The sequence below is a fragment of the Triticum aestivum genome, chromosome 2D (assembly GCF_018294505.1).
Source record: "Triticum aestivum cultivar Chinese Spring chromosome 2D, IWGSC CS RefSeq v2.1, whole genome shotgun sequence".
Lineage (NCBI taxonomy): Eukaryota > Viridiplantae > Streptophyta > Magnoliopsida > Poales > Poaceae > Triticum > Triticum aestivum.
Window position 1 is genome coordinate 355,491,446 of NC_057799.1, and position 24,285 is coordinate 355,515,730.

The window sequence follows — 24,285 nt, forward strand, 5'->3', positions numbered from 1 at the left end:
TGTCATGGAGCGGCATCAACATGCCATGGTAAATTTTTTGTCCCATTTGGGGCGGGTTTGGGGATATGCTTCTCACAACAAGCCTGATGGTTTTGGTAGGGAACGTTTCACCTTTCTGGACGAAACGATATCCATTGCCTCTTCTGATTTCAATTTTTTTCCTAGTGTCAACATAGAACAATAGGAGTTTTATGTCAATTTTTGGTATTTTTCAGGGTTCGCTTGGATATTTTTATACATTAACTTAGTTTTCTATGCATTCATGTCCATAATTCAAATGTGAACTACAGGCACATGCTCTAATGCATATAAATTGGTTGAAAATTCAAATCTGTGTCCTTGGTTGCATGCTTAGGTCCCATGCAAGAAATGGGAATGAATGTCAAACACCCTGCCGCCGTCACTCGGCCGCAAACATTGAGATACCTAGTTTTTAAATTCTAGTAATCCAAAACTCGTCTGAAATTCATGAAACTTGGCATCCTATCATGGAGCGGCATCAACATGCCGTGGTAAATTTTTTGTCCCATTTGGGGCAGGTTTGGGGATATGCTTCTCACAAACCAAAGCTTCTCACAACAAGCATGATGGTTTCGGTAGGGAACGTCCCACCTTTGGGGACGAAACGCTATCCATTGCCTCTTATTTCTTTCAAAAAATTTCTCGTGTCAACATAGAACAACAGGAGTGTTGTGTCAATTTTTGGGATTTTTTGGGGTTCGTTTGGACATTTTTATGCATTAATTGAGTTTTCAATGCATTTATGTGCATAATTCAAATTTGAACTACATGCACATGCTCTAATGCATATAAATTGGTTGAAAATTCAAATCTGTGTCCTTGGTTGCATGCTTAGGTCCCATGCAAGAAATGGGAATGAATGCCAAACACCCTGCCACCGTCACTCGGCCGCAAACATTGAGATACCTGGTTTTTAAATTCTAGTAAATCCAAAACTCGTCTGAAATTCATGAAACTTGGCATGCTATCATGGAGCGGCATCAACATGCCGTGGTACAATTTTTGTCCCATTTGGGGCAGGTTTGGGTATATGCTTCTCACAAACCAGAGCTTCTCACAACAAGCATGATGGTTTCGGTAGGGAACGTCCCACCTTTGGGGACGAAACGATATCCATTGCCTCTTATTGCTTTCAAAAAATTTCCCGTGTCAACATAGAACAACAGGAGTGTTGTGTCAATTTTTGGGATTTTTCGGGGTTCGTTTGGACAATTTTATGCATTAATTGAGTTTTCAATGCATTTATGTGCATAATTCAAATTTGAACTACATGCACATGCTCCACTGCATATAAATTGGTTCAAAAATCAAATATTTGTCCTTGGGTGCATGCTTAGGTCCCATGCAAGAAATGGGAATGAATTTCAAACACCAGGGCACCGTTGATTGCTGGCAAAATGTTGAGATACTTTGTTTTTAAATTCTAGTAAATCCAAAACTCATCCGAAATTCATGAAACTTGGCATGCTATCATGGAATGGCACCCAACATGCTGTGGTATTTTTCGTGTCCATTTTGAGAGAAGACGCACTCGAATAACAGCCAAAAAAGGCATTTTGAAAACATAGCTGCCACTTTAATATCTCAAACATTTGTATAATTCAAACCGTGTGCGTTCTGTTAACCATTCACGTGTTACCACGTGTCTTGGTTTTAATGGCTATAGGTTTTAATGGCTCTTGGTCGCAAACTTTTAGATAGAACACCCGTATGCAAAGTGAGAGCAGGATTTGTGCATCTCTTCAACGCAAACGGTTCTTTTGGATGACCCGTGTGCAACCACTTACAAACAATTTGGTAAGATTTGCATATGTCATATTGGGTATGTTGACATTTGTCAAACTGGAAAGATTGACATTTGTTGATCTAGTCACATTGCCATTTGTCAACCTTGTAACACTACGATTTGTCAAAATATCACTGCTGCAGGATGCTGCTAATGCGACACTACGATCAGAGACCCTTCGACGAAACTGTGTGCGATGCAATAATTGCAAACGGTGGTGTAAAAAACCCGTCAAAAAAGGTGCAAAATGTTTGTGAAGGAGGATGCATCAAACACGGTTCAGATTTTAGTTGCGTGTGCGATGCAGGGCATACAGTTCAGTTCAATTAACTGTTTGCGATGAGGAGGAACAAAAGAAACAGGCAGCCAGATGGAGGTGTGTGTGATATACAGCATACCGTTCACTCGGATGAACTATTTGTGATTAGGCAACACAGAAGAAACGGTCAGCCAGATCAAGGTGTGTGCGATATACGGCATGCGGTTCACTCGGATGAACTGTTTGTGTTGAGACAAGAGAACAGAAACGATTCAATATAACAAGATGTGTGTGATACGCGGCAAACAGGTCTGTAATCAGAAATGTGTGTGAAGACCGATAATAATACAGACGGTTGCTGCTAATAAGACGCGTGTGTTGTGCGATGGGATTGCATACAAAACAACAACATATATATATACACACACACTTATAAGGACATGGTTGCATAACCAAATTAAACATCCACTTACAGAGGTGGCTACTACAACCATGGCATTTGCACACACCAAAGTAAACTATTACATGCATAATTACATAGGTGGCTACTACACACATGACATTTCCACACACCAATAAAGTAAACTATATATTACATGCATGATTAACTAGCATAAACGATTATCTGATCATCATCTACTTCTTGTGACGCTTGCTCTGCTTGTGGCTCGATCCAGGCTCGTCAATTTGGGTAACGAGGCACTTCCTCATGTCAACTATCCACCTGTGCATCTCGTAGCATGTGTACACGCTCTTGGCCGCGAACCTGAGGTGAGGTTCATCCAGTTGCAGCATCCAGGCCCTGCGCCAGGATACGGGACTTGTTCTCTGGGCATCCTGCTTCATCTTTTCATAGTAGGGGTCGATGATGGCCGAGGCGAGTTCGACCAGGGAGTCCTTCTTCGTGCTGCCCCAGACCCTGTAGTGGTCATGGATTTCGACAAGGTTCTTGGAGGCCAAGCCCGTAACACTGAGCGCTTTGACATCATCGGTTTCCACCGTGGCGAACTTGTAGTCGGTGCTGTTGAAAAACCTGTTGAAACGGTCGCAAGGCTCTGTGGCCATGCAGTAGTGGTAGATGAGGACATGAGGCGCACGCACAACTGGGTGACGGCAACCTTATGTTCTATGCTGGGACGACCGGCGGTGTACTGGAGGTCGATGCCGACCACCTTGTACTTGTCTCGAGCAAGCAACTGCTCAACACTGTTGATGTAGTCGTCCACCACGGCCGGGTCGATGGTGTACATCACCTCTCTATGTGTCATCGTGGGTGTGCTTGTTGAGTTGTGGGGCGCGATCGAAAGGTTGAAGAGACTAAGGTTATAATGGCCGCGGGAATTAAAGGGGAAGCCGGACGGCCAGGAATATCGGCAGGCCCTGATGGAAGTTCTAATTTGCAGCGCGTAACTCCATCGTGCCGCACGTAAGTGCATCGCGTGGCAATGCGCGCGGTGCAACCGCATGCATATGGGGGGCCCGACGTTATCGTGCGCACGCCCAATCGCTGGCAGAGCGTGCATGGAGGGACGTGAGCAGAGCGTTTCGCGGTCACCTCAACGGTGAGCAACCATATATATATATATGCATATAGCAATTGAACACGCAAGGAAAAGCTGTCCACAAGCTGAGCGCACCGACGGACGCGAGCAGAGCGCGCCAACGGGCGCGAGCATAGCGCGCCGCGGCGCCTAACGACGAGCAGAGCTTGCCGAGGGACGTGAGCAGAGGCCGGCACAGTGATACGTGTCAAATAAGATGAACTGTGCGAGCGATGTCGGAGACATCAAGCACGAATCAGATTAGAGTTGCGTGTGCGATATGTGGCATACAGTTGATCCATCCGAGCTATTCGTGATGGAATAAGCCGTATGTGTTGCGGGCAAACGCTTGTTGGTATATAACCTTAAATTTAACCAAAAAAGTGTTAATGCATGTTACAAAAATTGTATAACTGGAAACTATGTTAAAATACGAATCCAACGATATAATCTTTGGCGACATGCATTCGTATTTTATTAGTTAAATCCTACTTATAAACCAGGACGGGGGTATAGTAGGTAATTAAATCACAAACATTTTTTTTGTATTAACCGTATGTGTATGTGTCCTTTCGTCCTCCACTCACACGTCTTGTTGATGTCTACTATGCAACTTTATTCTTGTAGACACGTGTTGGGCCTCCAAGCGCAGAGTTTTGTAGGACAGTAGCAATTTTCCCTCAAGTGGATGACCTAAGGTTTATTAATCCGTGGGAGGTGTAGGATGAAGATGGTCTCTCTCAAACAACCCTGCAACCAAATACAATAAATCTCTTGTGTCCCCAACACACCTAATACAATGGCAAATTGTATAGGTGCACTAGTTCGGCGAAGAGATAGTGATAAAAGTGTAATATGGATGGTAGAAAAATATTTTTTATAATCTGAATAAATAAAAACAGCAAGGTAGCAAATAGTAAACGGTCACAAAAACGGTATTGCAATGCGTGAAAATGAGGCCTAGGGCTCATACTTTCACTAGTGCAATCTCTCAACAATGCTAATATAATTGGATCATATGACCATCCCTCAACGTGCAATGAAGAATCACTCCAAAGTTCCTATCCAGCGGAGAACATAAGACGGAATTTTTTCTAGGGTACGAAACCACCTCAAAACTATTCTTTCCGATCAATCTATCCTAGAGTTCGTACTAAAATAACACGAAGCTATTCTTTCCGATCGATCTAACCAAGAGTTCGTACTAAAATAACACCAAAGAAAATTCAGATTCATAATATTCAATCCAACACAAAGAACTTCAAAGAGTGCCCCAAGATTTCTATTGGAGAAACAAAGACAAGAACGTGCATCAACCCCTATGCATAGATTACCCCAATGTCACCTCAGGAATCCGCGAGTTGAGTGACAAAACATATATCAACTGAATCAATACAATACCCCATTGTCAACATGAGTATTCAATTGCAAGACATATATCAAGTGTTCTCAGATCCATAAAAGTATTCAATCCGATAACAATGAAATCTCAAAGGGAAAAACTCAATTCATCACAACAAGATAGAGAGGGGAAAACACTATACGATCCGACTATATTAACAAAGCCCGCGATACATCAAAATCGTGACATCTCAAGAACACGAGAGAGAGAGAGAGAGAGAGAGAGAGAGAGAGAGAGATTAAACACATAGCTACTGGTAGAAACCCTCAGCCTCGTGGGTGGATTACTCCCTCCTCATCGTGGTAGCTGCCGGGATGATGAAGATGGCCACCGGTGATGATTCCCCCCTCCGGCAAGGTGCTGGAAAGGGTCTAGATTGCTTTTTGGTGGCTACAGAGCCTTGCAACGGCGGAACTTCTGATCTAGGTTAACCTCTGATGGTTTCTCTATTTATAGGATTTTTTGATGTTGGTTTCACGCTAAGATGGGCCTCGAGGTGAGCACAACCCACCGGGGCACGAACAAGGGCCCAGGTGCGCCCCAGTGTCTTGCGTCCTACTCCTTCACCTTCTGGTCCTTCCACGAATCTTTGGGGGTCTCTTTTGTTCCAAAAAGTCGTCAAAAAGTTTCAGCTCATTTGGAGAACTTTCATTTCTACACAAAAAACAACACCATGGTAATTCTGCTGAAAACAGCGTCAGTCCGGGTTAGTTCCATGCAAATCATACCAAAACCATATAAAATTGTTGTAAACATGGCATGAATACTTCATAAATTATAGATACATTGGAGACGTATCAGCATCCCCAAGCTTAATTCCTACTCGTCCTCGAGTAGGTAAATGATAAAATAAATAATTTATGAAGTGTGAATGCTAGCAAAGTGCATAAGTTTGATCAATGATAATTTCAATCACTTTTCCTAGCATCATAACAACAACTCTTTCTCATAAAACTCATCGTGATAAAGTAGCAATTTAAAACATATTTTTTGATGTGGAATGCTACCTATCATATTCATCATATATTCTTTTCTTTAGCAACGTGGACATTTGGACTTTTAGATGGTTCAAAGCAATAGTCTATATTTGAAATGAAGACTTCAATACTCAAGAATATCAACAAGCAACCATGTCTTTCAAAATATCAACACTAAAGCAAGTTATCCCTAGCCCATCATGCTCAATCAATGATCCATTCATGAAACACACTCGCATATTAGCTACACCCAATGCTCAAGTACGATCATAGTGCCTCCTAGTTGGTGCTTTATAAGAGAAGATGGAGAGTCAAATTAAAAATAAAATTTGCATAAAGTAAAAGAAAGGCCCTTCGCAGAGGGAAGTAGGGATTTGTAGAGGTGCCAGAGCTCAAAGCGAAAATTGAGAGATAAAAAACATTTTGAGAGGCATACTTTTCCCACCAACGAAAACGACTTAAAGCTCCCAACACTTTCCATGCTAGATATATCATAGGCGGTTCCCAAACAGAAAATGAAGTTTATTCCTTTTTCCACCATACTTTCAGTTTCCATGGCTAACCGTATCCACGGGTGCCCTTCATGCCAACACTTTCCAAGGAATTTATTATTTGACAACATAAAGTAAACTCATTTTTCATTTCGGGATTGGGCATCCCTAATACCTTTGCCTTACTCTCGTGCAATGACAAGTGAATAAACACTCATTGTGAGAATAATACATCTAGCATGGAAAATATTGGCCACCCCTCACCGCCTCGCGAGCGGTACGAGCACACAAAAGAGAAATTTATTTTGAAAATTAGAGATGGCACATACAAATTTGCTTAGAACGGCAAAAGAATACCGCATATAGGTAGGTATAGTGGACTCATGTGGCAAAACTAGTTTAAAGGATTTTGGATGCACAAGTAGTGATCATACTTAGTGCAAAATGAAGGCTAGCAAAAGATTGAGAAGCGACCAACCAAGAAACGAATAATCTCATAAGCGAGCATTGAGCATAATTAACACCGAATAATGCACCACAAGTAGGATGTAATTGCATTGCATAACTATTGACTTTCGTGCTTGCATAGGGAATCACAAACCTTAACACCAATATTCTTACTAAAGCATAATTACTCATCAACATGACTCACATATCACATCATCATATCTCAAAACTATTACGAGGAATCAAGTTTATATTGTCCAATGATCTTCATGAAAGTTTTTATTATATCCTTCTTGTATATCTATCACTTTGGGACTAATTTTCATGTGTTGCTTTTGATAAGCTCAAACAAATATAAGTGAAGATCATGAGCATAATATTCTTTCTCTCAAATTAATTTAAGTGAAGCAAGAGAAATTTATTTAAAAATGCTAAAGCACACCATGCTCAAAAAGATATAAGTGAAGCACTAGAGCAAATGACAAGCTACTCCAAAAAGATATAAGTGAAGATCAAGCGAGTAGTTAAGTAAATAGGTAGCTATTTGAGGACTCTCTCTTATTCAAAACTTTCAGATCTAAGAATTTTATTAAAACAACAAGCAAAAACAAAATAAAATGACATTCTAAGAATAGCACACATCATGTGAAGAAGCAAAAACTTAGGCTCAACCGATACTAACCGTTAATTGTTGAAGAAGAAAGGTGGGATGCCTACCGGGGCATACCCAAGCTTAGATGCTTGAGACTTCTTGACATATTATCTTGGGGTGCCTTGGGCATCCCCAAGCTTGAGCTTTTGTGTATCCTTAATTCCTCTCATATCACGGTTTTTCTAAATCTCAAAAGCTTCATCCACACGAAACTCAACAAGAACTCGTGAGATAAGTTAGTATAAACCAATGCAAAAGCCTTATCATTCTCTACTGTAGAAAATCACTAAAATTATTATTCAACATTGCATACTAAATGCCTCTGCATATTTAATACTCCTATCCTCAAATAGGATCATTAAACAAGCAAACATATGCAAACAATGCAAACATAACAGCAATCTGCCAAAACAGTACAGTCTGTAAAGAATGCAAGAGTATCAATACTTCCCTAACTCTAAAAGTTATGAAAATTTCCCACAATGTAGAAAATTTATCAGAGCTTATTATGCAAAAAGTTTCAACATTTTATCACATTCTGACTTTTATAGGGAATTTTTGCAACAGCGGTAAACTTTCTGTTTTCAAACAGCAACATGTAGACTTGTAAAATAAGCATAGTAAAGGATATCAATGCCACTTTTATTGAAATAAAATATGAAAACATTATTCTAAATAACAGAAAGCAAATCCTAACAAAATAAATTGATGCTCCAAGCAAAACTCATATCATGTGACGAATCAAAACATAGCTCCAAGTGAGGTTACCGATAATGTTGGAGACGAAAGAGGGGATGCCTTCCGGGGCATCCCCAAGCTTAGTTGCTTGGATCTTCCTTGAATATTTCCTTGGGGGTGCCTTGGGAATCCCAAAGATTAGGTTCTTGTCACTCATTATTCTCCTCATATCGATATCTTACCCAAAACTTAAAAACTTCAATCACACAAAACTTGACGGAACTTTGTGAGAGAGGTTAGTAAGATAAAGAGCAAACCATTTCACTTTGGTACTGTCAAAGACAAGATTCGTAATTGTTTCCACAAAATGCCTACTGTAGCATATCATTTTCACAATTTATATTGAGCAATATAAGCCATAGAAACTAGAAAAAAGCAAACTATGCATTGAAAACAGAATCTGTAAAAAAACAGAACAGTCTGTAATGATCTGGATAACTACCATACTTATGCTACTCCAAAAATTATGAAAAAACTAGGAAGACGTGAGACATTTGTATATTAATATTATGCAAAAAGAATCAACTCAAAAGCACTCTTCTGTTAAAAATTAGAATTATTTTCATGAGCGCAAAAGTTTCTGTTTTTCAGCAAGATCAAATCAACTATCACCCAACATGATCCCAAAGGCTTTACTTGGCACTTTATTGAAACGAAAGCAATAATACATGATTACTAAAGTAGCCTAATCATGCGAACACATAAAAACAGTAGGTAAAAGTGTTGGGTTGTCTCCCAACAAGCGCTTTTCTTTAATGCCTTTTAAGCTTGGCATGATGATTTCAATGATGCTCACATAAAAGATAATAATTGAAACACAAAAAGAGCATCATGGAGCATATGAGTAGCACATTTAAGTCTAACCCACTTCCTATGCATAGGGATTTTGTGAGCAAACAACTTATGGGAACAAGAATCAACTAGCATAGGAAGGCAAAACATGCATAACTTCAAAACTTTCAACAAAAAGAGAGGAAACTTGATATTATTGAGATATGTAGATGCATATGTTCCACTCTCATAATAATTTTCAGTAGCATCATGAATGAATTCAACAATATAACTATCACATAAAGCATTCTTTTCATGATCTACAAGCATAGAAATTTTGTTACTCTCCACATAAGCAAATTTATTCTCATGAATAGTAGTGGGAGCAAACTCAACAAAATAACTATCATGAGAGTGAAAATTAAAATCATGATGACAAGTTTCATGGTTATCATTATTCTTTATAGCATACATGTCATCACCATAATCATCATATATAGGAACTTTGTTGTCACAATCAATTGCAACCTCCTCCAAAATAGTGGATTCATCATTAAATAAAGTCACGACCTCTCCAAATCCACTTTCATCAATATAATCATCATACATAGGAGGCATGCAATCATCATAATAAATTTTCTCATCAAAATTTGGGGGACTAAAAATATCATATTCATCAAATATAGCATCCCCAAGCTTATGGCTTTGCATATCATTAACATCATGGATATTCAAAGATTCATACTAACAACATTGCAATCATGCTCATCATTCAAATATTTTGTGCCAAACATTTTATTGACTTCTTCTTCTAACAATTGAGCACAATTTTCTGAACCATCATATTCAAGAAAGATACTATAAAGATGATCAATAATATGATGCAACCTCAATTCCATTTTGTATGTAGTTTTCTTTTATAAACCAAACTAGTGGTAAAACAAGAAACTAAAAGATTCAATTGCAACATCTAAAGATATACCTTCAAGCACTCACCTCCCCAGCAACGGCGCCAGAAAAGAGCTTCGTTGACGGGATGTGAGTGCCGCTTACCTAACCTCCCCAGCAACGGCGCCAGAAAAGAGCTTGATGTCTACTACACAACTTTATTCTTGTAGACACATGTTTGGCCTCCAAGCGCTGAGTTTTGTAGGACAGTAGCAATTTTCCCTCAAGTGGATGACCTAAGGTTTATCAATCCGTGGGAGGTGTAGGATGAAAATGGTCTCTCTCAAACAACCCTGCAACCAAATACAAGAAATCTCTTATGTCCCCAACACACCTAATACAATGGCAAATTGTATAGGTGCACTAGTTCGGCGAAGAGATGGTGATAAAAGTGTAATATGGATGGTAGAAATATATTTTTATAATCTAAATAAATAAAAACAGCAAGGTAGCAAATAGTAAACGGGCACAAAAATGGTATTGCAATGCGTGAAAATGAGGCCTAGGGTCCGTACTTTCACTAGTGCAATCTCTCAACAATGCTAATATAATTGGATCATGTAACCATCCCTCAACGTGCAATGAAGAATAACTCCAAAGTTCCTATCTAGCAGAGAACATAAGACGGAATTGTTTGTAGGGTACGAAACCACCTAAAAGCTATTCTTTCCGATCAATCTATCCTAGAGTTCGTACTAAAATAACACGAAGTTATTCTTTCCGATCGATCTAACCAAGAGTTCGTACTAAAATAACACCAAAGCAAATTCAGATTCATAATATTCAATCCAACACAAAGAACTTCAAAGAGTGCCCCAAGATTTCTACTAGAGAAACAAAGGCAAGAACGTGCATCAACCCCTATGCATAGATTACCCCTATGTCACCTCGGGAATCCGCGAGTTGAGTGCCAAAACATATATCAAGTGAATCAATACGATACCCCATTGTCACCACGAGTATTCAATTGCAACACATATATCAAGTGTTCTCAAATCCATAAAAGTATTCAATCCTATAACAACGAAATCTCAAAGGGAAAAACTCAATTGATCACAACAAGATAGAGAGGGGGAAACACGATATGATCCGACTATATTAACAAAGCCCGCGATACATCAAGAACGTGACATTTCAAGAACATGAGAGAGAGAGAGATTAAACACATAGCTACTGGTACAAACCCTCAGCCCCGAGGGTGGACTACTCCCTCCTCATCGTGGTGGCCGCCGGGATGATGAAGATGGCCACCGGTGATGATCCCCCCCCCCCCTCTGACAGGGTGCCAAATAGGGTCTAGATTGGTTTTTGGTGGCTACAGAGCCTTGCGGCAGCGGAACTTCTGATCTAGGTTAACCTCTGATGGTTTCTCTATTTATAGGATTTTTTGGCGGTGGTTTCACGCTAAGATGGGCCTCGAGGTGAGCACAACCCACCGAGGCACGGACAAGGGCCCAGGCGCGCCCCGGTGTCTTGTGCCCTACTCCTTCACCTTCTGGTCCTTCCATGAATCTTCGGAGGCCTCTTTTGTTCCAAAAAAACCGTCAAAAAATTTCAGCTCATTTGGAGAACTTTCATTTCTGCACAAAAAAATAACACCATGGTAGTTCTGCTGAAAATAGCGTCAGTCCGGGCTAGTTCCATGCAAATCATACCAAAACCATATAAAAATGTTGTAAACATGGCATGAATACTTCATAAATTATAGATACGTTGGAGACGTATCACTTGTCACCCCGCTGCCGTAGACAGCTACAGCGCAAGCTTGCGTAGCGCGCGGGGGCGTTCTTCTGGCCAACCGGTGGCTCGAAGTGGCGCCAATGAATCGTCGGTGAGCCCGTTCCCACGCAAGCTTCCCGCCCGTCTCGGTGAAATCCCCCAAACTCCCAATGCTTACCGGCCTGGTATATAAACCCTCACGGCCGGTGAGTCCTGCGTCGCATTTTCCCCTCCCTCCCTGTAGCTTATCTCAACTGCTTCTCCCACAATCGCCAATGGCACCGGTCCGTCGTCGTCGCTCAGCCACTCCGCCGTCATTAGAGGACAGCTCCAGCTGGGAGGCTACACCGCAGCGGCGGCTCAGTTGCCGGCGTAGTGTAGTGCGCGTGTCGTCCCTGTTGGGTGTGCGCGGAACACCCACCACACGATCCGCCGCCACTGCCAGTCGGTAGCTGTTGCCGGCCGCCGTTGCCGCCACACCACCGTTGAAAGCCAGGGCCATCGCCCGCTCCGGCTCCGTGGCCCGAGGGCGGGAGGTGGCCGTCATGGCCGCCACCCCACTGTCGGCCATCGCCCGCTCCGCCGCCGCGACCCGTAGGCGGGAGGTGGCCGTCGTGGCCGCCACCCCACTGCTGGCCATCACCCGCTCCGCCACTGCGGCCTGAAGGCGGGAGGTGGCCGTCGTGGCCGCCACCCCATCATCGGCAGCCGTGGCCGCCAGCCCACCGTCGACCGCTCGGAACATCACCCGCTCCGCCATCGCCGCCCGAAGGAGGGAGGCGGAGGTGGAGGCCCGCACGTGCATCAGCGACCTTGCGCGCTCCATCGAGTTCCTGCGGGAGGAGGAGGAGCGCCTCGTCGAGCATGTAAAGAGCCTTACCGCAGTCGTGGCCGCAGCACATGCCGACGCAGAGGCGAGGAATCAGGAGATCTACGAGCAGTCTGGCCGCTTCGAGAGGGATCGTCTGGAGCAGCAGTGGGTGTTCGAGCTGGCGAGCGTCGCTGAACGTGCAGCAGTGACAGGCACCGTATTGCATTTGTCCAACTCATCGGTAGGCTCCTCGTCCTCCTCCTTTGCCTCTTACTAAGCGCGCTCAGCAGAGGAGAGGCTGCCGGAAGTAGCAGAAAGCCCCTCCGTAGTAGTAGTATTTAGGGGCTATTTTGTTCAGTTCATCTGACTATAGATGTGTGGTGGAACTGTACAACGTACTTAAAATTCGCTAGTATATATAGTTGAACTAGCTATTTCAGTACGTGGTTGGCAACAATTGGGGAAAAGTTTGGTTGATTCAGCTGTCGAGTTGAACTGTCTGTATAAATTAAGAACGACTGCTTAATCTATGAACGAAATCTATGCTTAATTACTGAAATTTAGTTGCAAAAATTAGATAGTGCTAGCGACTTTTAGCTGCATATTTGACAAATCGCAGTGTTACAAGGATTGACAAATGGCAATGTTACTAGATCAACAAATGTCAATCTTTCCAGTTTGACAAATGGCAACATACCCAATATGACAGATGCAAATCTTATCAAATTATTTGTACGTGGTTGCACACGGGTCATCCAAAACAACCATTTGCGTTGAAGGGATGGACAAATCCTGCGCTGCGTATTTTCCCTCGACTTAAGGGGGAAGACCATCACTCTCACTTTGCATACGGGTGTTCTATCTAAAACGTTTGCGAACAAGAGCTGCAGTAATCCTGCTCAGCACATTTTCTCTTGGCTTCCTGGGGAAGCTGTCGGTTTGTATACGGGTGTTCTAACTAAAACGTTTACGATCAAGAGCTGCACAAATCCTGCTAGGCACATTTTCCCTTGGCTTCCTGCGGAAGTTGTCGGTTTTGCATTCTGGTGTTCTAACTAAAACGTTTGCGATGAGTGTTTTATATTTAAAAACCGTTTTAAACTGCGGCGTGGGCGCCATTAATGGAGAGGATGCAAGCAAGGCGGGCGGCCATGGAAGTCAAAGGGTTCGCTTCCCGGTGAGCCTGCGTGGCGTACAACTCGCACGCTTCCCAGTGAGCCTCCGCATTGGAGTACAGCTCGCACGCCTCCCGTTTAGTCAAGCACTCAAGCACCTGTCCGCACGACACCTCCTAGCCATTAAAAGAGTGAGGCGTGGCGTGATGCGGCTTGAAGCTACGTCGGTATTTCCCCAAAGAGGAAGGAATAATGCAGCACAGGGACGGTAGGTATTTCCCTCGGTGATGAAACCAAGGTTATCGAACCAGTAGGAGGACCAAGAAACACAACGTAAACAGCCCCTGCACACAAATAACAACTACTCGCAACCCGACGTGCTAAAGGGGTTGTCAATCCCTTTCGGGTAACGGCGCCCAAGATAGCCAAACAGACATGAGATAAATTGTAATAGATTGATAGATCGAACACCAAATAAAATAAATAAGAATAAAACGCAGCAAGGTATTTTTGTATTTTTTAGTTTAATAGGTGTGAAAATAAAAGGCAAATAAAATAGATCGCAAAGGCAAATAATATGAGAAAGAGACCCAGGGGCCGTAGGTTTCACTAGTGGCTTCTCTTGAGAAAAATAGCAAACGGTGGGTAAATTTTTTACTGTTGGGAAATTGATAGAACTTCAAATACTCATGACGATATTCAGGCAATGATCATTATATAGGCATCACATCCAAGATTAGTAGACCGACTCCTGCCTGCATCTACTACTATTACTCCACACATCGACTGCTATCCAGCATGCATCTAGTGTATTAAGTTCATGGAGAAACGGAGTAATGCAATAAGAATGATGACATGATGTAGACAAGATCTATCTATGTAGAGATAGACCCCATCATTTTATCCTTAGTAGCAACGATACATATGTGTCGGTTCCCCTTTTGTCACTGGGATCAAGCACCGTAAGATCGAACCCACTACAAAGCACATCTTCCCATTGCAAGATAAATAGATCAAGTTGGCCAAACAAAACCCAAATATCGGAGAAGAAATACGAGGCTATAAGCAATCATTCATATAAGATATCAAAGAAACTCAAATAACTTTCATGGATATAAAAGATAGATCTGTTCATAAACTCAAAGCTCATCCGATCCCAACAAACACACCGCAAAAAGAGTTACATCATATGGATCTCCAAGAGACCATTGTATTGAGAATCAAACGAGAGAGAGGAAGCCATCTAGCTACTAACTACGGACCCCGAAGGTCTACAAAGAACTACTCACGCATCATCGGAGAGGCACCAGTGGAAGTGGTGAACCCCTCCATGATGGTGTCTAGATTGGATCTAGTGGTTCTGGACTCTGCGGTGGCTGGAATTACTTTTCGTCGACTCCCCTAGGGTTTCTGGAATATTGGGGTATTTATAGATCAAAGAGGAGGTCCGGGCGGCACCCGAGGTGGGCACAACCCACCAGGGCGCGCCTGGGCCTCCTGGCGCACCCTGGTGGGTTGTGCTCTCCTCGGAGCACCCCTTAGGCACAGCCTTGGCCCATTAGGTGTCTTCTGGTCGGAAAAAATCTCCGTAAAGTTTCATTGCATTTGGACTCCGTTCGGCATTGATTTCCTGCGATGTAAAAAACATGCAGAAAACAACAACTGGCACTTGGCACTATGTCAATAGGTTAGTAACAAAAAATGATATAAAATGATTATAAACATCCAGGATTGATAATATAACATCATGGAACAATCAAAAATTATAGATACGTTGGAGACGTGTCAGCATCCCCAAGCTTAACTCCTACTCGTCCTCGAGTAGGTAAGTGATAAAAACAGAATTTTTGATGTGGAATGCTGCCTAACATGTCATATCATATTTCTTTTCTTTATAGGATGGACATTTGGACTTTTATATTGTTCAAAGCAATAGTCTAGTTCTGACATGATAACTTAAATACTCAAGCATATCAACAAGCAACCATGTCTTTCAAAATATCATCGCTAAAATAAGTTATCCCTAGCCCATTATGCTCAATCATTGATCCATTCATGAAACACACTCACATATTAGCTACACCCAATACTCAAGTACGATCATACCTCCTAGTTGGTGCTTTATAAGAGAAGATGGAGACTCAAATTCAAAAATAAAAATTGCATAAAGTAAAAGAAAGGCCCTTAGCAGAGGGAAGTATGGATTTGTAGAGGTGCCTGAGCTCAAAGCGAAAAACTTAGAGATAAAACATTTTGGGAGGTGTGTCTTTCCCACCAACGAAAACGACTTAGAGTTCCCAACACTTTCCATGCTAGATATATCATAGACGGTTCCCAAACAGAAAATAAAGTTTATTCCTTTTTCCACCATCCTTTCACTTTCCATGGCTAGCCGTATCCACGGTTGCCTTCCATACCAACACTTTCCAAGGAACTTATTATTTGACAACATAAAGTAAATTCATTTTTCATTTTGGGACTGGGCATCCCTAATACCTTTGCCTTACTCTCGTGCAATGACAAGTGAATAAACACTCATAGTGAGAATAACACATCTAGCATGGAAAATATTAGCCACCCCTCACCGCTCCGCGAGCGGTATGAACACACAAAAGAGAAGTTTATTTTGAAAATTAGAGATGGCACATACAAATTTGCTTAGAACGGAAAAAGAATACCACATATAGGTAGATATAGTGGACTCATGTGGCAAAACTGGTTTAAAGGATTTTGGATGCACAAGTAGTGATCATACTTAGTGCAAAATGAAGGCTAGCAAAAGATTGAGAAGCGACCAACCAAGAAACAAATAATCTTCGTAAGCGAGCATTAAGCATAATTAACACCGAATAATGCACCACAAGTAGGATATAATTTCATTGCATAATTATTAACTTTTGTGCTTGCATAGGGAATCACAAACCTTAACACCAATATTCTAACTAAAGCATAATTACTCATCAAGATGACTCACATATCACATCATCATATCTCAAAACTATTACTAAGAATCAAGTTTATTTTGTCCAATGATCTTCATGAAAGTTTTTATTATATCCTTCTTGGATATCTATCACTTTGGGACTAATTTTCATGCGTTTCTTTTGATAAGCTCAAACAAATATGAGTGAAGATCATGAGCATAATATTTCTTTCTCTCAAATTAATTTAAGTGAAGCAAGAGAGAATTTCTTGAAAATTTTACTAACTCTCAAATAAATCTAAGTGAAGCAAGAGAGCATTTCTTCAAAAATACTAAAGCACACCGTGCTCAAAAAAGATATAAGTGAAGCACTGGAGCAAGTCCATAGCTCATAAAAATGTAAGTGAAGCATAGAGAGCAATTAAACAACTCATGACATAATTTTGGCTCTCTCAAATAGGTGTGTCCAGCAAGGAATCAAGACTTAAAAAACAAAATAAAACGAGCAAAGACTCATATCATACAAGACGCTCCAAGCAAAACACATAGTATGTGACGAATAAAAATATAGCTTTGAGTAAAATACCGATGGTCGTTAGAAGAAAGAGGGGATGCCACTCGGGGCATCCCCAAGCTTAGTTGCTTGCTCTCTTTTGGATAATAGCTTGGGATGCCGGGGCATCCCCAAGCTTAGGCTCTTCTTACTCCTTATTCCTTCATCCATCGTAACATAACCCAAAACTTGATAACTTCAATCACACAAAACTCAACAAAACCTTCGTGAGATCCGTTAGTATAAGAAAGCAAATCACTACTATAAGTACTATAGTAAACCAATTCATATTTTGTTCTTGCATTATATCTACTGTATTCCAACTTTTCTATGGCAAAAACTCATCAAAGAAAACCATAGAGCCATCAAAACAAGCAAACAACGCAAAGAAAACAGAATCTGTCAAAAACAGAACAGTCTGTAGTAATCTGGATATTTCGAATACTTCTGAAACTCCAAAAAATTTGGAACATTAGGACGACCTGAGCAATTTGTATATTAATCTTCTGCAAAAAGAATTGGTATTTTATCACTCTATGGTAAAAATGAGAATTGTTTTCGTGAGCGCAAAAGTTTCTGTTTTTCAGCAAGATCAAACAACTATCGCCCAAGAAGATCCTAAAGGCTTTACTTGGCACAAAAACTAATTAAAACACAATCATAACAGTAGCATAATTTTGCAAACACTCAAGAACAGAAAGAAAAAAGCAAAAATAAATTTTATCATTGGGTTGCCTCTCAACAAGCGCTATAGTTTTACGCCCTTAGCTAGGCATAAAGCAATGATCTAAATTTTGTCATTGTTTCGAGATCCATAAGATGCCCTCATGATTGATTCATATGGTGGCTTAATTCTTGTTCTAGGGAAGTGTTCCAAACACTTCCTCAAGGGAAATTGGAACTTGATATTGCCTTCTTTCATATCAATCACGACACCGATAGTGCGTAAAATCGGTCTACCAAGAATAATTGGACAAGACGGTTTGCAATCAATATCAAGACAATAAAATCTATGGGCACATATATCCTATTTGCAAGAATAAGAACGCCATTAATTCTTCCCATAGGCTTTTTAATAGTAGAATCCGCCAAGTGCAAATTCAAAGAACAGGATTCAATATCGGTAAGACCAAGCACATCACATAAAGATTTCAGAATTGTAGAAACACTAGCACCCAAGTCACACAAAGAAAAACACTCATAATTTTTAATCCTGACTTTGATAGTAGGTTCCCATTCATCATGCAATTTTATAGGAATTGAAACTTCTAATTCCAAATTCTCTTCAAAAGCTTTCATCATAGCATCAACAATATGTTTAGTAAAAGCTTTATTTTGTTCATAAGTATGGGGTGAATTTATCATGGATTGCAACAAAGAAATACAATCAATCAAAGAGCAACTATCATAATTAAAGTCTTTGTAATCCAAAAGAGTGGGCACATCACTAGTTAAAGTTTTGACCTTTTCAAACCCACTTTCATCAATTTTCTCAGCAAGATTTTCACCCTCCAAAATATCGGGACGCCTTCTAACTAAAGTTGACTCTTCTCCAGTCCCTTTTTCATCAATCTTAATTTTACTAAACAAGTAATCAATAGAAGAAACACCAATCATTTTAAGATCTTCATCACTTTTGCGAAAGTAATCACTAGAAAATGCTTTTTCTAAAAATTCTCTTTTAGCTCTAAGCATAGCGGTTCTTTTCTTACTTTCATCCATAGAAACATAAAGAGCTTTACTTGATTCATCAACCTTAGGCACAAAAAATTTCATCTTGAGATTTTCCACATCATGATAAATTCTATCAACACTTCTAGACAAATCATCAATCTTATTCAACTTTTCTTCTATGGAAGTGTTGAAAAAAAATTGCGTTGATAAATTCTTTAATATTATTCTCAAGATCATAGGTGTTCCTATTATTATTATTATTATTATTATTATTATTATAAGAAGGATTTCCATAGGAATTACAATTATTAAAGGAATTACTAGGAAAAGGCCTAGGATTAAAATTACCTCTATAAGCATTGTTGTTGAAATTATTTCGAGAGATAAAATTCACATCTACGGCATCACTATTCTGCTCAATCAAAGTAGACAAAGGCATATCATTCAAATCAATAGGAGCACTTTTACTAGCAACCAATTTCATAAGAGCATCAACTTTTTCACTCAAAGAAGAAATTTCTTCAACCGAATTAACTTTTTTACTAGTAGGAGCTCTTTCGGTATGCCATTGTGAATAATTTGCCATGATATTATCAAGAAATTTGGTGGCTTCACCCAAAGTAATTTCCATAAAAGTACAACCCGTGGCGGAATCTAAAAGATTGTGAGAAACAAAATTCAATCCCGCATAAATTTTTTGTATGATCATCCAAAGATCTAACCCATGAGTTGGGCAATTCCTTCACATCATTTTCATCCTTTCCCAAGATTGTGCAACATGCTCATGTTCGAGTTGCAAATTCATGATCTGGGTTTCAAATGTCGTCGCTGAAACGGGTTAAAAACCGTTTGTATAGCACCTCGCTGTACTAGTGTATGAAGCTAAAAATCACTAGCAGTATCTAATTTTTGCAACTAAAATTCAGTAATTAAGCATAGATGGAGGTGAGGAGGCATGTTCAGCCGGGCGTGCAGCGGGCGGCGCAATACTATTCGATTTGACAGCGGGCGGGGCAGATCCCGATACGGCTTTAATGCAGACGAGGGAGAGGGTAGCGGTTCCCGAAATGTTGAACGACCAATGATGCATCCTCCTTTAATTAGCATCATGAATGCATGACGGAAGTAATGGGAGGAGGACCGGGAAAAGAGGCAGCACGATGTGAATGCAACGCAGTTTGCACTCATATAAAGGCGCCCCTCCATTCCAATGCATCTGCCACATCGTACGCACCTAAGCATTTGCCTAAGCACCTACACTAAGCGCAAAAGTGCTCACTCCAGACCCATGGCGGTGATGCACGCGAGCGGCCAGCGACTGTGCCAGATGGTCCATGACGCCGGCCTGCGGCATGGCACGAGGATCGTCTCCAGACGGTGTTGGCGACTGGCTGGTGGATGGCCGCCGTCGACGCCAGCTACGACTCTCAGTTAGACCAGATGATCGTTGCCACCACCAACAAGTTCACCATTGTCAAGAAGCTCGCGGACGACATCGCCGTACTCCTCCAGCCCGCGTGTCCGGGCTCCTCATTGCCTGCCACCCTAATCGGCCTCATGGTCGGAACCTCTTTCAAGCACTGGCGGCCCTGCGACTGCCCACCGACGCCATGAAGAATGTCCACCTGGAGGTCGCGCTCGCCGCGAGGCGCCTCGCCCTGCAAGCATTCGTCGACCTACACATCCACGTGTACGAGCAAATCGTGTACATAGGTATCTACAAGGCCAGTGAGGACGCTACGACGTTGGCCTTCTTCAACCAGCTGGAAACCTTGGATGCCTTTGCTGAGAAGCACCTTGACCTCATCACAAAAGTCGTCGCTCCTTAGCCGCCGATCGGTGGCCCGGCGCATTGAGTTGAGGAGGAGGTGGTCGTACGTTAATGGATGCATCTTTCTTCTTGCCTCATGTAACCACCACTGCAATCACATCATCGTGGCCTTAATTTTTATTGTGCTATTGCATTCTCGTTCCAGTCAATACAGACATGTGCGATCCCTTTGCTTAATTATATGCATCACTATAACTAGTACTCCATCCGTCAATTTATAAGTTGTGCTGCCAGTGTTTGGGGCCGGCGCACGACACAATAAGCACACCCACAACGACACATACAGAGAGGACATCCAGCGGTTCCAATGGCGATCCCCGTGGCTCCAATGGCGCTCCCAGCGGCCGACGGCGACAACGGTGGGCAGTTCACCATGCATCACGTAGTGGACACCCACGTGAGGGGGAAGGCCCTCTCGGTGGTGTACACGAATGATCCGGTCTCGGTGGAGAGCTCCATCCAAACTATGGAGCAGTTCCTTGCCGAGGACAAGTACCAAGTGGTCGGCTTCGACCTCGAGTACACCATCGGTCGTGTCGGGCACATTCGCGGGGGGCGTGGCATTGACCATTGGGCGGCAACAGTCGTTCATCCGGGTGCCCAATAAAGGATGCAAAGAGGGATCCTACGGCAGCAAGGACCAGCTTCCCTACCGATAGCTCATCTAGCAGAACTCCCAAGTTAACTGTGTTGAGGCTTGAGTAGTCATCAGATGGGTGACCGGATGGGAAGAGGCCTCGATGTTAAATTAACTGATGTGATGGGTCACTGTAAACATTTAATTGCGTTGAATGTATATAGTGCTCCATCATATTAGTTGAATTAACCTCGAGGTCCTTGTTTTGTAATTTTTGACATTTTTTGTTTTTTGTACACATGTTGATTGGCTTGAAGATGGTCTATCTCGTTACTTTTTGACAATTTTTGTTTTTTGAACACATGTTGATTGGCTTGAATAAAGGTCTATCTCGTTACCTTACGACATGTTTCCAAAACATAGACCTCGAGGTTAATTCAACTAATAGAACGGAGCACTATATACATTCAACGCAATTAAATTTTTTCCAAAAAAAGTGATATGATTTCTGTGAAACTTATAAGTCATGTATGTCAAATTAACCTCTGTGTACTTGTTCTCGAATTAACCTCTGGGCCTTTTTGTAACACCGCCAGTGTCATGCTACAGTAACCCTCTGTGATTAAGCCTAATCATTTGGCTAAAGAATGCTTAATCACCTTTGTTCAATATCTCTTTTTAACTCCCATCTGAATTCAAATTCAAATCATAAGTGAAATTTGAAGTTTCACAAAAGTTGCTGGAAAAATGTTCATCATTTAGCAAATATTCCAGTACAATTTGATGTAAAGAAAAACAACATCACTCTTATGCTAAAATGGACACTAACATTTATAACAGTGCCATTCCAGCAATTTAAAATGCAAATTCATTTATGAAATTCCAAATGAATCTAAACCTCTCCCAAAAATAATTCAGGACAGTGCCTAAAAATGCACTGGACTTTTGTGATCCAGTTCAACATTTTTCCTAAATCATTAGGGTCCCCAGATAAATCATTTTCCTTCTCTGGTAATTAAAGAAAAGGAAAAGTAAAAGCAAAGGGGTGGGAGAGCCCCTGGCCTCCCCCTGGGCCTCGGCCCACCCGACCAGGCCCAGCCCATCTTCCTTCCCGGTCGTCTTCTCTGTTCACCCGACCCCGTGCGCGCCCAAGTCGCGTCCCCGCCGAACCCACCTCGCCGTCGGCGCCTCGGTGGATAAGGACTCCGTCCCCTGGCGCCTCAGGCTCCCTCCCCACTCGCCCACTTGCCCCCTCTCGCTCGCCTCTACGCCTCCCCTCCCCCAGATCCACCTCTCCCCTCTCCTCTCGCTCGATCCCGAGTGCGCCCGTCGCCATGGCCCCGTCCTAGACGCGGCCACCGTCGCCACCTCGCCTCGTCCCCATGACAGATCGGTTCTCCGTCCCTCGCTACTTCCTCCCCGACCACCTGCTCGAGCCGGGACCCCCTGCATCACCCCCAACGCCGTCGCCTTCTTCGTCGGGTCGCCGCCGTCTTCTTCGACTCCGGCGACTGCTGCTGCTACTAAGCCTCTCACCGGCCTCCGTGTGTCGCGCGAACCCTAGCTAGCTCTCACAACGAGGCCGAACGCATCGCCGCGGAGCTCGTCGCCGACGCGTCTTCGGTGACCGTTTGGTCACGGGCTCATACCCATTGGACTCGCCGCACCACGTAGATCCTCCCCAGCCTCCTCTTTTGCTCAATAGCGCGCTGCCTCGCCGTTTCCGTCTTCGGCCGAAGCCGCTCCGCCGCTGGCCTCGATGCCGGCGCCGATTCCAGCCAACTCCGGCGACACCACCGCCCCCAGTCGACGCGCCTTCGTGCGCTCGTTCGAACGCCCCTAACCGCGACCTCCCCCGTGCCCTATAGCAGAATCCCGGTGCCCCCCTGTACGCGCCGCCGTGATTTTAGTCACCGGCGGCGAAGCTCCGGCACCGCTGACGTGGCACCACCTGGGGCCACCCCCCTGGGTCGCTGACCAGTGGCCCAGGTGCCCCGGTTGGCCAGTTGACCAAGTCAACTGCGCTGATGTGGCAGCTACTGCCACTGACTTGTTGCCCCCCCCCACGCTAATTAAACTAAATTAATTAGTTAACCTAATTAGTCATTGACATGTGGGGCCCAACCACTAATTAACTATGTTTAGCTAAATTAAACTGCTGTTAGACCCACTGTCTATGACAGGTGGGACCCAGCTGCCACGTTTGACCTGAACAGCTACAGTTGACCTGTTGACCTCATGCTGACATCATGCTGATGCAATAATTCCATTTCTGTTAATTTAAATAATTTCTGGAAATGCTAAAATCTTTAGAAATTCGTAGTATTTAAACCGTAGCTCGGATGAAAATGTTTTCTATATGAAAGTTGCTCAAAAAAATCCAATGAATCCAAATAAGGGGTCCGTTCATCTGTCACATGCCCCTAGCATGCTAAACATGGAACTTTCCCCCTCTTTTCCTCTGTCCGGAATCCGCCTAACGCCGGGAATTCATCCTCCGGATGTTTTCCCTCTCCGTCTGCAACGTCTAGCACTGCGTTAGTTCACCGTAACGCCGCGTATTACCATGTTATGCTTTATGATGCTTTGTTTGCCTTATATTTATTGTTTCTTCCCCCTCTTCTCTCCGGTAGACCTCGAGACTGATGCTGCCCCTATGATCGACTACGTCGACGACGGCACTTCTTCCTTTTCAGTAGAGCTTCCAGGCAAGCCCCCCTTTGATCATCCCGATATCGCCCATTCCATTCTCTCATGCTTGCATTAGATTTTGCTACTGTTATTGTTTGCTCCTATTCTGATGCATAGCCTGCTTTTGTAACCTGCTCATTGTTACCTACCTGCTTATCCTAAACTGCTTAGTATAGGTTGGTTAGGGATCCATCAGTGACCCCCACCTTGTCCTTGTTGCCCCTGCTTCATCATTGAAGACCCGATCAACGGGATCGAAGAACAGGCCCCGGCACCGCACATCACTTTCCCCTTAGTTGCTCGACATTACTGGGTTGCTATCGAGTGCCGAGGGTGAGACCTCTACAGCACTTCTGAT